This window comes from Mytilus trossulus, chromosome 10, assembly GCF_036588685.1.
Source record: "Mytilus trossulus isolate FHL-02 chromosome 10, PNRI_Mtr1.1.1.hap1, whole genome shotgun sequence".
Taxonomy (NCBI): domain Eukaryota; kingdom Metazoa; phylum Mollusca; class Bivalvia; order Mytilida; family Mytilidae; genus Mytilus; species Mytilus trossulus.
This window is the reverse complement of record NC_086382.1, coordinates 1,777,003-1,796,044: the sequence shown is the minus strand read 5'-3', so window position 1 is coordinate 1,796,044 and position 19,042 is coordinate 1,777,003. Positions and strand designations below refer to the sequence as shown.

General features: G+C 33.0%; 1 long non-coding RNA gene across 4 annotated transcripts in view; it reads left to right on the top strand.

Moving 5' to 3' along the window:
- LOC134686715 (uncharacterized) overlaps window positions 1–15,749 on the top strand; it is an 86,054-nt gene extending 70,305 nt beyond the window's left edge. For 3 of the 4 annotated variants that reach the window (XR_010101649.1, XR_010101646.1, XR_010101648.1), the window contains 4 exons: window positions 11,408–11,992; window positions 12,984–13,082; window positions 13,627–13,715; window positions 15,561–15,749. This is a non-coding gene — a long non-coding RNA (uncharacterized LOC134686715). The remainder of the gene's footprint in view (window positions 1–11,407; window positions 11,993–12,983; window positions 13,083–13,626; window positions 13,716–15,560) is intronic. The other variant, XR_010101647.1, reaches the window with a different exon arrangement.
- The last annotated feature ends 3,293 nt before the right edge of the window (window positions 15,750–19,042 follow it).

Here is a 19,042-nt window from a genome sequence, read left to right as displayed (position 1 = left end):
ATTTTTTTTTTATATAAACGGAACAGAATGGTTAAAATTGTCGTTTTACAATTTAAATCAATTGCTTCTAAAAAGCAATTGTAAACGGTCTTGCCCCACCCCCCCCCCCTTTGAAACATGATTGATTGTTATGTGTGTGTGTGTGTTTGTTTGTCTGTCTGTTTGTTTGTTTGTCTGTTTGTTTCTGTAAGGGGTCTATATTATTCCGGGGAAGTTTCATGTTTAGTTCGGAAAGTTTTTATTTTATTTCAGGTCCAGCGCGCGCGCCAGATTGAGGAGACATCACGTGACGCGGGTTGATAATAACGAAAAGTCAGTCTTTTTATTTCTTTTCAGGTGGAGACGTTGAACAGACAACATCTATAGAGATGGAATGTGCACAATGTAATTTCTTTTGTCATTGTAGGAAATTGACATTTCGGTCACAGTTCACCAGCAGTGCATGATTTGGATTTTATTGATCCGGTGTAACTTTAAAACACGCGTTGCATGCTTATTTTCTTGTAATGTACATTTTTCAGCACCAGTTTGTAACACAGATAAGTATTTTAATCTAGGAGCGAACATTTTATTTTAGGATTTCACTGAGATTTACGGCCCTGCACTGCTAATTTTGCATAGGTACTTTTTCTGTACAAAAAATCTGTAGTACTGGAAAATTACTTTTAAAATATAGTACTTTTTTAGTACTTCAAATTTATTGTAATATTTAAGTACTTGTTTTTTACAGTACTTGATTTGTACTTCAAATTTTAAGTACTCAATTTGTACTTTAATTGTGTAGTACTAAATGTGTACCTCAAATATTAGGTACAAATCAAGTACTGTAAAAAACAGGTACCTAAATATTACAATAAATTTAAAGTACTAAAAAAGTACCATATTTTAAAAGTAATTTTCCAGTACCACAGATTTTTTGTACAGAAAAAGTACCTATGCAAAAGTAGCAGTGTAAGGAGCGATTTTTACGGCATTGCCATTTCTTTTCTCTAGGAAAAGTCTTGAGAGATATCTGCACCACGTTGTTTTATGAACCTTTAGTACATGTATGCCCTGCTGACTGCACATTTTGGGGTCGATTAGACTTGTAGTTTCAGAGTATAACTGATAAGAAGGATGTGGATTTTTTTTTCAGAAGAGATGTAAGAACAATATTGAAATTCAATTCTTCTTGAATAATTGATCATAGGTCTTTCCTTCCATATTGTTTTAATGAAACTGTCATAAATAAACGGTCATACATATTGATTGATTGGTTGGTTGGTTGGTTGGTTGGTTGGTTGGTTGGTTTGTTTATTACTTAAACACTTGGGATAGGGTCTCTTGAAGCAACCGGAAAAAACTGAGATCTTGGACCCCGTATTGAACACACGAGACGGAAACATGCACTGATTTATTGATTGATTGATTGATTGGTTGGTTGGTTGGTTGGTTGGTTGGTTAAACATGTTGATTGGTTGATTAAACACGTTGGTTGGTTGGTTAAACACGTTAGATAGTGTTTCTCGAAACAAGCGAGAAAGAAACTAATGAGATCGTGGACTCCATATTAAACACATGAGACGGAAACATGCACCGATTGGTTGATTGATTGGTTGGTTGGTTGGCTTAACATGTTGATTGGTTGATTGAACACGTTGGTTGGTTGGTTGGTTGGTTGGTTGGTTGGTTGGTTAAACACGTTTGATAGTGTTTCTTGAAACAAGCGAGAAAGAAACATATGAGATCGTGGACTCCATATTAAACACATGAGACGGAAACATGCACTGATTGGTTGATTGATTGATTGGTTGGCTGGTTGGTTGGTTGGCTAAACATGTTGATTGGTTGATTAAACACGTTGGTTGGTTGGTTAAACACGTTGGAAAGTGTTTCTTGAAACAAGCGAGAAAGAAACAAATGAGATCGTGAACTCCATATTAAACACATGAGACGGAAACATGCACTGATTGGTTGATTGATTGATTGGTTGGTTGGCTAAACATGTTGATTGGTTGATTAAACACGTTGGTTGGTTGGTTGGTTGGTTGGTTGGTTGGTTAAACAACACGTTTGATAGTGTTTCTTGAAACAAGCGAGAAAGAAACAAATGAGATCGTGGACTCCATATTAAACACATGAGACGGAAACATGCACTGATTGATTGATTGATTTATTGGTTGGTTGGTTGGTTGGTTGGTTGGTTGGTTGAACACGTTGATTGGTTGATCAAACACATTCATTTGTAAGTGGGGGTAAAAAAAAAAGGGGGGGGGGCGGGTCCTAGGGATTTTTTTTTTATATAAACGGAACAGAATGGTTAAAATTGTCGTTTTACAATTTAAATCAATTGCTTCTAAAAAGCAATTGTAAACGGTCTTGCCCCACCCCCCCCTTTGAAACATGATTGATTGTTATGTGTGTGTGTGTGTTTGTTTGTCTGTCTGTTTGTTTGTTTGTCTGTTTGTTTCTGTAAGGGGTCTATATTATTCCGGGGAAGTTTCATGTTTAGTTCGGAAAGTTTTTATTTTATTTCAGGTCCAGCGCGCGCGCCAGATTGAGGAGACATCACGTGACGCGGGTTGATAATAACGAAAAGTCAGTCTTTTTATTTCTTTTCAGGTGGAGACGTTGAACAAACAACATCTATAGAGATGGAATGTGCACAATGTAATTTCTTTTGTCATTGTAGGAAATTGACATTTCGGTCACAGTTCACCAGCAGTGCATGATTTGGATTTTATTGATCCGGTGTAACTTTAAAACACGCGTTGCATGCTTATTTTCTTGTAATGTACATTTTTCAGCACCAGTTTGTAACACAGATAAGTATTTTAATCTAGGAGCGAACATTTTATTTTAGGATTTCACTGAGATTTACGGCCCTGCACTGCTAATTTTGCATAGGTACTTTTTCTGTACAAAAAATCTGTAGTACTGGAAAATTACTTTTAAAATATAGTACTTTTTTAGTACTTCAAATTTATTGTAATATTTAAGTACTTGTTTTTTACAGTACTTGATTTGTACTTCAAATTTTAAGTACTCAATTTGTACTTTAATTGTGTAGTACTAAATGTGTACCTCAAATATTAGGTACAAATCAAGTACTGTAAAAAACAGGTACCTAAATATTACAATAAATTTAAAGTACTAAAAAAGTACCATATTTTAAAAGTAATTTTCCAGTACCACAGATTTTTTGTACAGAAAAAGTACCTATGCAAAAGTAGCAGTGTAAGGAGCGATTTTTACGGCATTGCCATTTCTTTTCTCTAGGAAAAGTCTTGAGAGATATCTGCACCACGTTGTTTTATGAACCTTTAGTACATGTATGCCCTGCTGACTGCACATTTTGGGGTCGATTAGACTTGTAGTTTCAGAGTATAACTGATAAGAAGGATGTGGATTTTTTTTTCAGAAGAGATGTAAGAACAATATTGAAATTCAATTCTTCTTGAATAATTGATCATAGGTCTTTCCTTCCATATTGTTTTAATGAAACTGTCATAAATAAACGGTCATACATATTGATTGATTGGTTGGTTGGTTGGTTGGTTGGTTGGTTGGTTGGTTTGTTTATTACTTAAACACTTGGGATAGGGTCTCTTGAAGCAACCGGAAAAAACTGAGATCTTGGACCCCGTATTGAACACACGAGACGGAAACATGCACTGATTTATTGATTGATTGATTGATTGGTTGGTTGGTTGGTTGGTTGGTTGGTTAAACATGTTGATTGGTTGATTAAACACGTTGGTTGGTTGGTTAAACACGTTAGATAGTGTTTCTCGAAACAAGCGAGAAAGAAACTAATGAGATCGTGGACTCCATATTAAACACATGAGACGGAAACATGCACCGATTGGTTGATTGATTGGTTGGTTGGTTGGCTTAACATGTTGATTGGTTGATTGAACACGTTGGTTGGTTGGTTGGTTGGTTGGTTGGTTGGTTGGTTAAACACGTTTGATAGTGTTTCTTGAAACAAGCGAGAAAGAAACATATGAGATCGTGGACTCCATATTAAACACATGAGACGGAAACATGCACTGATTGGTTGATTGATTGATTGGTTGGTTGGTTGGTTGGTTGGCTAAACATGTTGATTGGTTGATTAAACACGTTGGTTGGTTGGTTAAACACGTTGGAAAGTGTTTCTTGAAACAAGCGAGAAAGAAACAAATGAGATCGTGAACTCCATATTAAACACATGAGACGGAAACATGCACTGATTGGTTGATTGATTGATTGGTTGGTTGGCTAAACATGTTGATTGGTTGATTAAACACGTTGGTTGGTTGGTTGGTTGGTTGGTTGGTTGGTTAAACAACACGTTTGATAGTGTTTCTTGAAACAAGCGAGAAAGAAACAAATGAGATCGTGGACTCCATATTAAACACATGAGACGGAAACATGCACTGATTGATTGATTGATTTATTGGTTGGTTGGTTGGTTGGTTGGTTGGTTGGTTGAACACGTTGATTGGTTGATCAAACACATTCATTTGTAAGTGGGGGTAAAAAAAAAAGGGGGGGGCGGGTCCTAGGGATTTTTTTTTTATATAAACGGAACAGAATGGTTAAAATTGTCGTTTTACAATTTAAATCAATTGCTTCTAAAAAGTAATTGTAAACGGTCTTGCCCCACCCCCCCCTTTGAAACATGATTGATTGTTATGTGTGTGTGTGTGTTTGTTTGTCTGTCTGTTTGTTTGTTTGTCTGTTTGTTTCTGTAAGGGGTCTATATTATTCCGGGGAAGTTTCATGTTTAGTTCGGAAAGTTTTTATTTTATTTCAGGTCCAGCGCGCGCGCCAGATTGAGGAGACATCACGTGACGCGGGTTGATAATAACGAAAAGTCAGTCTTTTTATTTCTTTTCAGGTGGAGACGTTGAACAAACAACATCTATAGAGATGGAATGTGCACAATGTAATTTCTTTTGTCATTGTAGGAAATTGACATTTCGGTCACAGTTCACCAGCAGTGCATGATTTGGATTTTATTGATCCGGTGTAACTTTAAAACACGCGTTGCATGCTTATTTTCTTGTAATGTACATTTTTCAGCACCAGTTTGTAACACAGATAAGTATTTTAATCTAGGAGCGAACATTTTATTTTAGGATTTCACTGAGATTTACGGCCCTGCACTGCTAATTTTGCATAGGTACTTTTTCTGTACAAAAAAATCTGTAGTACTGGAAAATTACTTTTAAAATATAGTACTTTTTTAGTACTTCAAATTTATTGTAATATTTAAGTACTTGTTTTTTACAGTACTTGATTTGTACTTCAAATTTTAAGTACTCAATTTGTACTTTAATTGTGTAGTACTAAATGTGTACCTCAAATATTAGGTACAAATCAAGTACTGTAAAAAACAGGTACCTAAATATTACAATAAATTTAAAGTACTAAAAAAGTACCATATTTTAAAAGTAATTTTCCAGTACCACAGATTTTTTGTACAGAAAAAGTACCTATGCAAAAGTAGCAGTGTAGACTACTCAGCCACCTTGGCTTCACAAAAATAAATATTTCGTTGGCTGCAAGTTACCTTTACTCGTCAGTGTTAATCTAGCGTCGTAATACAGTGCATGATATATAACATGTATAAGGCATGAAGATGGAATTTTTACAGATCAGCGGAAAAAGTACTACATCATATTTAAGTTCTTAAACCAGTAATGCTGTCCTTTTCTAGTTAGGCCACAAAGAACAAGCTGACTGTTATTTCATGTTACGCACACTCAAATAAATCAGTTACCAGACCTTCATCTTATGTTATTTATAAAAATAATGCATCTTTATTATAATTATATAAATCCATCAAACGAAAATCATCAAAGGAAAATCCTAAGATTAAATACTAAGCTACGCAAAACAAATCTTTAATATCAGAGGTTGACAAACCTGAACAGAACGTTCAACCGTTTAAAAAAATTGAAAGTGCCTATGTACTTTTAAAGATCCGCCATTATGTTATTGTCCTATTCTAAATTTGAAAATATTTTGAACAACAAAATTATTTTAGTCGCGTAGTGGTATTTACCACATGATGATTCTTTACATTTTAAAGAACTTTTGGATAATTCTCGGTCTGTTTCTGAAATAAATTTTAACGTAACTTTTCAATTTTCCATCCTGTATACCACCATTCCCGATGTGAAATTAGATTTTTTTTCAATATCCTTTGACGACAAAATAAATGTAAATTTCTTCTTGTGATGTTTACTTTTTCTGACGTCATATACGCGAAGCAATGAATGCGTTTTTTTTTTTTTTTATAGATATTTTTTGTGCCTTTTCGTTAAATATTTATTTGTATTTAGATTGTGACACATTGATGACTGCTGTCCCAATTTTTGGACTATTTAAACTATAAAGGTGGTACCTAACACGACAGTGAGATAACTCTGTAAAGTCAGCTAAACGTTTTAATTACGTTGTGTTGTAAAAGGAATATTAAGCTTCTCAATAATCAAAATTGGTGTTTGTCAAATTGCTATATAACCAGTGTAATTTTTCTGACAAAACGGATGGTTCAAAAAATTTTAAATTTTTATATTTTTGTTAAAGTTTCAAAGTAAATACTTTGACAAAATTTTATGAAAATTAAACGAGCCGAATAAATTGTAGTGAAAGTGTTGGGTACCACCTTAAGTCTATTTTGTTCCCGCATCGTTTTAAATACAATGGAATTTGATTGGACTGTCATACAAGTGATAAGTGTAGCGTTTTAAAACCAGGTTCAATTTACTATTATCTACACTTGAACATGCCTCTACCAAGTAGGGAAAATGACTGTCGTTGTCCATTCGTTTGATGTATTTTATCATTTGATTTTGCCATTTGATTAGGAACTTTTCGTTCTGAATTTTCCTTGGAGTTGCAGTATTTTTGTGATTCAGTATTTTCGTGATTTAACTTTTTTGTAATAGTTAAATAACATCAATCGTTAATAAATAGACGTAAAATGAGTTTATTACTAGTTCGCACAGATTATAAGTACCTTTGTTCAGAGACGTGATAGATCTGAAATGTTATCCTTTCATATATATTACAATAAAGAATTCAACAATGTAGATATTAACTCATTTTTCAAAAGTATACTGATAATACTAGACAAACCTGACAGACAGTTTGGTGGTTATAACGTGATATAACATACCTTCGTCTTGATAACCTTTTAAGTATTAAATGTGTCTGCCATTATATTTTTTGTCAAATGAGTGTTTTCCTCTTAATTACATGAATTAGAAAAATAAGTTGGTGTAAAATTGATATGATTTTCCATATGTTGCTTCAGTAGTAATTTTTATGTGAGCGATTATTAAGACAAGTGCAAATTATGAAGATCAAATCGATGGCCACTAGTATTTCATGTATTGACTATATTTTTGAACAGTTTAGGTTGAGTTTAATGTAAAAAAACAAAAAAAAACGTGGTATGATCGCTAATGAGAAACTTACTATTTCGGGTGTGTCTATTTTTTGTGTTGGATTGTGTTGGATTTTGTCGGGTTATGTAATGTATCCGGTTGTTTTCTGTAATTAGTTAATACTTCAGTTTTATCATATACATCTTTTATATAGTCATTTTAATTTACTGTTTGCAAAAGTATAAATTATTCTAAATAATAGGGATGTCCTGGTACCTAATAGAAAACCCTGGCCGTTTTTCGCACATTTTTTTTTAACTTTTGGTCCTCGATGCTGTTCAACTTTGTACTTGTTTTGGCTTTCAAACTTTTGTGTCTGGGCGTCACTAGTAAGTCTTGTGTGGACAAAATGCACTTCTGGCGTATTAAAAATTTTAAACTTGTTGCCTTTTGTTAGCTATTATTCGTGTGTTTCTTTGTCAGTTGTGTTTTCCTATTTATTGATATTGTAGTCCTGTAATGCTGTGTTGTCAATTTAATGTTATATTTCACATGGCCATAAAAGAGGGAGGTTTGGCATGCCACGAAACCAGGTTCAACCCACCATTTTTTTCTTTAAAAAATGTCCTGTACCAAGTCAGGAATATAGTCATTGTTATATTATAGTTCGTTTCTGTGTGTTACATTTACACGTTGTGTCTCTTTTGTGTCGTTTGTTTCCTGTTATATTTGAGTGTGAATTCACATTATTATAAGACGTGTCACGGTACTTTTCTATCCCAAATTCATGTATTTAGTTTTGATGTTATATTTGTTATTCGCATCGGATTTTGTCTAATGCTTAGTTTTTTTTCTGTGTGAGTTACATTTTGATGTTGTGTCTTCATTCTCTTGTATTTAATGCGTTTCCCTAGGTTTTTGGTTGATGACCCGTTTTTTTTTTCTTCTATCGATTTATGAGTTTTGAACATCGGTATACTACTGTTGCCTTTATTTATATATTCCGACAAAAATACAAGTCCTTTCTTTTCACATTTTTTTCTGAGTTGAGCAAAGTATTCTGAAAGGGTAAAAGTATTTTTGAATACATCCATAGTTTTCAACATAAATTCCGAGGAATAGCTTCAGAAATTTTGTCTAATCCTAAGTGTCAACTTGATCATTTTGCAGTAAGGTACAAAAAAGACAACCAATGTTTTGTACTAGTAAACTAATAGTTATCAAAGGTACCAGGATTATAATTTAATACGCCAGACGCGCGTTTCGTCTACATAAGACTCATCAGTGACGCTCATATCAAAATAGTTAAAAACCAAACAAATACAAAATCGAAGAGCATTAAGGATCCAAAATTCCAAAAAGTTGTGCCAAAAACGGCTAAGGTAATCTATGCCTGGGATAAGAAAATCCTTAGTTTTTCGAAAAATTCAAAGTTTTGTAAACAGGAAATTTATTTTGGCCACATAATTGATATTCATGTGAACACCGAATTGCTGATTACTGGGCTGGTGATACCCTCGAGGACGACACGTCCACCAGCAGAGGCGTCGACCTAAACAATTTCTCCGACAGATCCAATTTCCGACGCAGAGTTGTTGGTCCTTGATCTCTCTCTAGAGCAAGGACCGACACCTCTACATTCCCTTCAAATCTTTGAAACTTCAAAGATGAATTGCTATTATGGAATTGTATAAATGATAATCTATAAAAAAAGAAAAAAAAAATGAAAGTAGAACAAATATGTAACACATAAACAAACGACAACCACTGAATTACAGGCTCCTGACTTGGGACAGGCACATACATAAATAATGTGGCGGGGTTAACCATGTTAGCGGGACCCCCCCCCCCCCCCCCTAACCTGGGACACTGGTATAACAGTACAACATAAGAACGAACTATACAAATCAGTTTAAAAAGGCTTAACTCATCAGATGGACAAAAATACAAGTGGACGCAAAAAGACATAATGAACAGATATGACAGTACTCGCAGTTATCTGACAGCTAGTTCAAAGCCACTAACAACTAATAAAAAAATCATGCAACTAAGACTAAACTATCAATCCGTACACATCCAACATCCAATGGATTTAGTGTAAAGACGTCAACAGCCAGAGAAAAACATGACCTTGTGCAATGCCAAGTTACAGATTTTTTTATAAAAAAAACATTTTAATGTTTTAAATTCAGATCTTTGGAACTGCACTAAGAGTTTAAACATATCTGAGCTTGTTATCCTTGCACTGTGCACTAATTTGAAGATTTGAACTTTTTTTTTTACTTTTCATATGCCCCTATTTTAAAAAAGATTCAACATAAACATTTGTCTCCATTAAAGAAGCAATCTGTACACGCAATTATTTTAGTCTATAATAAATAATTAAGAAATTTCATTGATATCACAGAATTTGTTCAAATGTTTACCATCGTGTTTTATTATCAAAGAAAATATTTACCATTAAGGACTTGGCATCTCAATTTTTAGAAAATATTAACCCAGTTTCATCAACTTTTCTGGTAAAACCACATGTCGTCTATTAAGATATGGATTGCTCAATATTTACCAATTTAAACATTAAAAGCAACCGATCTGATTTCATTTAACAAAAATAAAAAAAGATATTCAATCTTCAAATAATCACCTGAAAATTTAGAAAACACAAAAATTGTGTTTTTTTGGTCAAAAATGTTTGTGGTCAACCCTTATTTGATGCTTAAACACCGGATTTGTACTAACATAAACAATAACCGGTACAACATTTTGGGCAGGATCTGTTTCCCTCTCCTGAGCACCCGATGTTCCCCTCTGTTTTTTTGTGGATTTGGAGTTGCTCAGTTCTTGATCGTGTTTTGTATGTACTAGTTGTTTGTCATCTTATCTTTTTCATTTTTTTTCACGTGTTTTTTCAGATTGTTTTCGACTTTCCAGTTTAAATGTCGCTAGTTCGTCTGTGTTGGTTTTGTGTTTTCTTAAAGGAAGTAATTGTTTAAACAGTATAGTCTATTATTTATTTTTTTAATAACAAAAAAGTATATGGGATATGTGAGTACATTTACGACCTACATTAAACATGAAAACATAAAAAAACAAATATATAAGTATATGGATGTAGACTTGTGGTTAACAATAAACAACTACATGTACATGTGTAATACAGGACATTAAACCAGGCTCTGAATTGTGTGCTTTCTAAAGAAAATGTGATAGATTTGGATGAATTCTATATACATGTGGTATGATGGCTAATGAGACATCTCTCCGTCATTAACAAACTATAGGTCGCTGAATGGCCGTCGAAACCCATACTCCATAGCCAGCTTAGGGATAACAAATCATTGTCATCCATTCGCTTTTAAATTTTGTCTGATTTTTCTGTTTATTTTCTCTCTCTCTAACTCTCCAGTCCCTTACATGTAAAAATAATTACAAAAATAATGTTACATATTATATTAGGTTACGCAATATTTACTATAAAAATAATATAAGATTAGTAGTTGCAATTAGTCGTGACACATGAACTCAATAACTGCGAATAGTCTTAGATCGGTAATGTGTGTAGATTGTCTTTTTTAACCCTTTGTGATTTTGCTTATTACCTAACTGTAAGTGTGTTCATCCATGCATGTTCTGTTGTTACAACAAAGTCCCATGTTAAGGTTACTATTGTGTGGTCACAGCCATGGAAATAAAACTCCGCCGTAATTTTTATTTGCCTTCCGAAAGCCATGAAACTGTTATTTAGTGGTTGGTAAAGGTTGAAGTATGATGTAAAAACAATATTTACTGAAGAGTAGTTTAATCCATGCAGGTTTTTTTTAATTTGTTTTTTATCATTTTGACATACCGTTGCTATTCAGACTATACATTATTTGCATGTTATCATAGTGGACATCTCATATTTATCATTTGGCGACTTTGAATAGTTGTCTCATCGGCAATCGTATTACATCTCCGAATCTAAAAAATTTAGTTGTGTTTCGATTGCATTCTCATTTTTAGACAGTGTATATTGTATGATATGGAATTGTTTTATATTACAGTACTGCAAGAACAGAAACAGCACTTTCTCGTTTTTTAATGTCATATTGTATTTAAACAGCTAAAGGGATGACCATGTAACTTGTTGGATGAGGAGACATAAAAATGAATATCTGTCCTTGTGCATGTACGACCTCGTGCTTAAAATAACAGAAATTGCACCAGACAGATTAAACTGAATATTCTGCAACACAAAAGACAGGAATCAATCTGTTAAAATCTGCAATTTAATGTTCAAGCGATAAAGCAAACAAAAAAGAATGCGTAGTACATGTAGTAACAGTAGAACATTGCTTTCTTAACAACATCACACAAGGTTATAATTACTAAATGCAGAAAAAATCTGGTTTTTTTTTTCTTCTAATATTAAAAATATATGACCTTGAACGATTTATAAAAGATGTTTACATAAAACGTAAAAAGCATATCATTACAACGCAGAAACGAACGGAAGATGTACATGTTCAACGGTTATCCTTGACTAATAGCAAATCGTATATAAAGTATATCCGCATTGTGTTAATTGAACATCATTTATCTACTGTGTGCGTCTGCCGGTTAGAAAAGTAAAAAGATTGTACAAAAAAGTAAGTATCTTCTCATAATTATATTTCTTATTTTTTTCTTTAAGCTTTTTAAATAAGTTAAGTTACATTATAATTCAAAAGACAAATGTACTGTTACAACAAAACAGATCGAAAACTGGAAAAGATTAAACAACACAACTTCCTCAACAAAAACAATGAGTGAACTCTAATGTTGCCGACAAGTTAGTTACCAGCTCATGCTCACATAATTTTATCCTTCATTGAACCAACTTAGATGTAAACTTCACAATCGATAGATAGACCATTGGCTTTTGGCTCACCTGGTCATCTGGCATAACATAAACAGTACCAGTTTGACTGCATTCCTGTGACACGTACCCACATAATGTACAACAAGGGGCACGATCATTTTTTTTCAATTTGGCGGTTGTGACGCATAATTATAAGCGCGAATGCGGCTTGCCGAGCAGCAGTAACTTACTTTTTTTATCTACACATCTATTTCTAGCATTTCGTTTGGCGAACTGTTATTTTGGCGAGGTGAATTATTCAGTTCTTACATGTAACAGGCAGATTCTAACTATCTAAAATCCTACTTTACTGCAATAAATGCATTGTAAGATGATACAAAGCAAGCAATAACAAAATGGAAAAGGAGTGACAACCTTAACCCAATGACAAAAAATATCTCCGACGAAATAGAAAGAAAGTGTCGTAAACACACGCATGATAAAAGTAAGGTTCGCGGACCATGAAACCTGTGTACCGTACAAATCAGCAGTTCCTTACTCACTTATGACATTCGCCGTGTGAATTCTCTTTAAAATCAGTTGACGAAGAATTTTCATTGATTCATAGTAACACGGTCCAAAAGGCGTCAATATCTTGACTTCATTTCAAACCTAGAAATAACATAACTACACATAGAATCCATCCAATAAAATAAAATTCGATCTAATTCTTTACATAATGCATAGTTTAAGGTTTCAGATCCCATTTGAAGTTATTTGTATTATTATTTATTTTCAAGGTACAGAGGAAATTGTTTCCAGCTAATTGACATCATCAAGGATGAAAGCTGTAACAGTAGTTCTTTTGTTAACCTTACTATTTTGTGTGGCTGTTGAAGGTAACGTCCCTTTATCTCCTTTATCAAATAAAATAAATTTTCTTCAACGACAAAATAAATAAATTACAACCACATTTCATTTAATCTTTTAAATTTTTATTGAATTTCCTTAGAAAATATAAATAAGTAAACGTGGTAATCTGTAGTCAAATCAAGACCTTGTTGTGTGTGTGTGTGTGTGTGCATGTTATTTTCTCGTTTTGTTTGTATGGAGGGGTATGGTTCCTCGTTTTACCTTTATTTATGGTTTGTTTCAATCGTACGTCATCATTTGTATCAACAAGGATTGGGGGTATGGTAATGGTTTAAAAAAAAAAAAAATTATTCTGGTCAAGCAGTTCTGAATATAGATTTTCCCCATACCTGATAGTGTTAAAAATAGGGAAAATTAATAGTTTGCTAGCGTTGAAAAAGACTAAAAAATCACAACCCACACCTCTGCTTGAAGGTAATATAAATAGTTGCTCCCTAAAATATATGGCAGACTCGTCTATTTTGAATTAGTTGCTGAGGCTTATTATGGATGTCCATTTAACCAACATAGGTGTCATGTTCACTGTTTAGCAGCTGGATGCAAGGGGGGTTACTGTGGTTTCTGGTTCAGATTGAGGTGCAAATGTACTGGTTGCGTAGGTAAGTAGCTTGAAGTGTAGTTATATGAATACATATGAATGTTACGCTATTCAACATTCACCATACGGCTTCTTACAATGAGCAAAACCCATACCGCGTAGACATTTGTAAAAGGTCCCGAAAAAACAAATGTAAAACAAGTCAAACAATTAATCTATGGCCTGATTTTATACAAAACAACGAATGAAAAACGAATATGATAAACAACAACGAACGACACTTGTAAAATAACAGGCGTATGGCTTATGACAGGCACATACAAAAATGTGGCGGGTTAAACATACTCATTAACGCTTATCTCACACTAGATACTAGTCTGTCGGAACTCATGTCACTCTACAAAAACAATTGTTCTGAATCTGAGCCGACAGATGCTTGTGCTTACTCCATTATAGCAACAGGATCTTAGTGGTTGAGTAGCAACAACAAATCTAAATGTCTTTGGTGTGACCTGTTTGTTTATCGAACACACGCTCTGCAGAGCTCGAGGCAAGCATGTTTCCATGATACCACCAAGACGGTTTAGTCGGCTATTTAATACTGTAAAGTAAATATTTTGATTATACAATTTTAATATTCAATATATGAGCACTTCACTTGTGCTTACTGTGGGGTTTTTTCACATATAGACCTTTCCACCTTGTTTTGCACATAATAAAATTGATAATGGAAATGGGGAATATTTTAAAGAGACAACAATTTGACCAAAGAACAGACAGCCGAAGGCAACCAATTGGTCTACAACGCAGCGAGTAAATCCCGACCCCGGAAGTGATCCTCAGATGGCCCCTAAATAAAATTATGTACTTGTTCTGCAGAAATGGACGTCTTACTAAACTTCAAAACATATTAATGAACTAAAATTAAAAATTCATACACGACTAACAAAGGCTAGAGGCTCCAGACTTGCGACAGACGTAACAATCGACATGGTTAAACATGTTATGTGAAATCTCAATCCTACCTCTATTCCTCTAGCCAATATAAAATAAACAAACATGTATTCTTATTTATAATGATAAAATAAAAGTAAGGCATTAATGGTTGTTACGGAAAAAAGGGTTGCAATCCCAGTACAATGTAACCTAAAGATATGTAATATTTCAGTGTTGTGCTTGTTTTCCTTAGATTATAACTATTATAGAAACTTGATAGTAGAAAAAAATCGTAAACATTTCAATTTAAGAATGCATTTTCTTCATGCATATCTATGAATCACTGTCTGAGTCAGACTACTTTTTTGTTTTGTTTTCTTCAGATAAATATCTGATCTTTATCAGTACTGGTTAAAAAAGACCTGTCATGTTGCTTTTTTGTCCTCTGCGTGCCGCAAGGCGGGGGATATAGTTATTGTCTCCGTCCGTTTGTATGCACGTCCGTCCGACCGTCTGGAACATATCAATACTCAGATACCATTTGACATTCATCTTCAATACTTAGATGGATTATTTTTTGTCATATTTTCTTGACCATGCTATATATTAAGTTTTATTGTCTTTTTCATCAGAAGTTATTGGACTTTTGACACTTTATCTTAGTATTGTAATAGTGACACATTTCTAAACAATTTATCTGAATACTTTTATCAAAAGTTATCATACTTTGCAGGAATGTTTGCAAGCATAAGGTAGTTGACTATATTATACCGTCATTTTGATCCGACTATTTTAACGCTAGTTAAATTATTTTAAATATCAGTAGTATGGTTTCAATGACACATTATGAACCCAACTCCTCTTAGACTACATGTTAAGATATTTTATAACAGGTATTTAAAATTGCATCTTAAATTTAAAATTAAAACATGTGTCATATTTAACATTCAATTTTGTTATTCTCTTGTAGGGTGAATGGAAGATTTGATTACAATATAGCTCTTCATGGTACCCTTTAGTATGCGCAAACCTGTTTATTTGTTTACTTTCTATTTTTGTTTTTAATATATGCAATGTTCTAAACAAAATACAAAACTGTAATGTTCTCAACAATTATAACTATTACCAGAATACACATTAAAAACCTATTTAGTTATAACTTCTTGCAAATTTATTTGATTATTATACATTACCACAGTTGAGTAAAACGACGGTGCCGTATGTTCAGCCGGATTGACTGATCTTTCTTGAAAACTTTAATCTCCCAGGTTTTCGGTGTGTTTTGTGCTCCTCAGTAAATTTTCTGACTGTTATTCATACTTTGTAGTTTAGTCGCCTATAAAGGTTTTTTACAATGTTACTGTCGGTTTCTTTTCGGCTTATTAGTTGTAAATGTTCATCTGGTACTTTCCACCTTGTTTTGCACATAATAAAATTGATAATGGAAATGGGGAATATTTTAAAGAGACAACAATTTGACCAAAGAACAGACAGCCGAAGGCAACCAATTGGTCTACAACGCAGCGAGTAAATCCCGACCCCGGAAGTGATCCTCAGATGGCCCCTAAATAAAATTATGTACTTGTTCTGCAGAAATGGACGTCTTACTAAACTTCAAAACATATTAATGAACTAAAATTAAAAATTCATACACGACTAACAAAGGCTAGAGGCTCCAGACTTGCGACAGACGTAACAATCGACGTGGTTAAACATGTTATGTGAAATCTCAATCCTACCTCTATTCCTCTAGCCAATATAAAATAAACAAACATGTATTCTTATTTATAATGATAAAATAAAAGTAAGGCATTAATGGTTGTTACGGAAAAAAGGGTTGCAATCCCAGTACAATGTAACCTAAAGATATGTAATATTTCAGTGTTGTGCTTGTTTTCCTTAGATTATAACTATTATAGAAACTTGATAGTAGAAAAAAATCGTAAACATTTCAATTTAAGAATGCATTTTCTTCATGCATATCTATGAATCACTGTCTGAGTCAGACTACTTTTTTGTTTTGTTTTCTTCAGATAAATATCTGATCTTTATCAGTACTGGTTAAAAAAGACCTGTCATGTTGCTTTTTTGTCCTCTGCGTGCCGCAAGGCGGGGGATATAGTTATTGTCTCCGTCCGTTTGTATGCACGTCCGTCCGACCGTCTGGAACATATCAATACTCAGATACCATTTGACATTCATCTTCAATACTTAGATGGATTATTTTTTGTCATATTTTCTTGACCATGCTATATATTAAGTTTTATTGTCTTTTTCATCAGAAGTTATTGGACTTTTGACACTTTATCTTAGTATTGTAATAGTGACACATTTCTAAACAATTTATCTGAATACTTTTATCAAAAGTTATCATACTTTGCAGGAATGTTTGCAAGCATAAGGTAGTTTACTATATTATACCGTCATTTTGATCCGACTATTTTAACGCTAGTTAAATTATTTTAAATATCAGTAGTATGGTTTCAATGACACATTATGAACCCAACTCCTCTTAGACTACATGTTCTTCACTCACAGAAAGCATTAATAATAAGTCATATTTTCAACCATCTCATGCAGTTGACCATATAATATCGTCTTTTTTTATATGATCTTATTTTGAGAATTATGGGACTTTTACCATAATTTTACTCTCACCAGATTGATATATTGCGACACACAATGATATTCAATTCAATATTTTATTGGAAAGAGCTCAATAGAGGCGTGATCCAAATACAGACAATTATAATATTAAAACCACATATAAATGAAATAAAGATGCATGTAACAAGTCATAAGCCAATTCTATGTATATCAATACATTATTATAGTATTAATTACAGAAAATATGTAATTTATAATAAACAGTCATTTTTGGCAATAATGTACTTAGTTGGTTAATAAAAACTGTTATTAACCAACTAAGTACATTATTGCCAAAAATGACTGTTTATTATAAATTACATATTTTCTGTAATGGCCCTGTTTTTTCCTGTAATGGCCCTGTTTTTCTGTATTGGCTCTGTTTTTCTGTAATGGCCCTGTTTTTCTGTAATGGCCCTGTATTAATGCTCAGTTTGTCGGTATTAAGCCCAGTTAGGGTTTTTAATAAAGTTTATAAAAATTAAGTTGTAAAGAGTATAATACCTTTTTGTATTTTATTTAATTAAGTAACAGCAACCAACATTAAAGAATCATATAAAGGGATCACTGTTCATCCTGTTTTTCAACACATAACTTCCTTCAACTTAATATCTTGGATATTTGGTATATTTTTAAAAGCTTTATCATGGCGAAGTACAAATTATTATTTTCAAACTAAACCGTCATTAAAAGAGTAAGAGAGTACATCCAGTTGGCAGCGACACATACACTTTTGTTCAGTTGGTTAATAAATGTATTAAGAAATGGGTGTTTTTATAATGGCCCTGTTATATGTCCTCGGTCAGTAATAATGGCCTCGGATGTCGTAATGGCCCTCGACGTTGCCTCGGGCCATTACAGACTTCCTCGACCATTATTACAGACCTTGGACATATAACAGGGCCATTATAAAAACACCCTTTCATTAATACTATAATATTGATACCATAAACCTATACATCAGTATTATTCTCGATTTTCATAAATTTACTTAAAACACACAATATAAGATATATATATTATGTATATGCACGAACTACGTTTTCATTATCAGTTTTCAAAATTATTGGGTATAATTATAATAAAAACATATATAAAAGAATTTAGTACAATCAACAGCCATCAACATTAATCAGCATTGTTTTCATATTGACTGTGATCCTAACAAGTGATCTGTATAATAACGAATAGTTACATAAACAACGGCACGAGACGATCCCAAGCACATACACACTTAGTTTTTGTTAAAGTTCTAAAATTGAGAATTTCAAAAATGTTATTTGTTTTTCCGAATCCTTGTCATAATAGAGGAGACAGAATGCGTTTTCTTTTAATATCACAATTAATTAATATAACATCAAACAAAAGATAAAACTATAAAGACCTTGTTAAATACGTAACTTTGATAAATCAGGATTTTGATTGAATTAAGTGATTATGAGTGGCATTACCTTAGTTCACAATCATCAGAAAATTGTTGAATAAACAAGCCAATTATAGACTAGTGATTTGATTAAACTAGTCATTATGATGAGTTAAATTTTTCCAATTGGACTGTAAATATCTATTTAGCTGTTCTATGTTCTATGTGTAAATTAAATAAAAAAAAATCGGCATCACATTCCAAGTTCATAAAACTTTTAAAAAAAAAGAAGAGTAGCAAGAATTATAGTTGAATGCGATATGTCTGTTCCATCTAATTTTATTTTCTCTTCTTTAAAATGGCTATCTTTTACAAAAAGAATAAAATACCAACAATCAGTTCGAATGTATTAAATTGTAAATGGACTATTTTATTATGGGGCC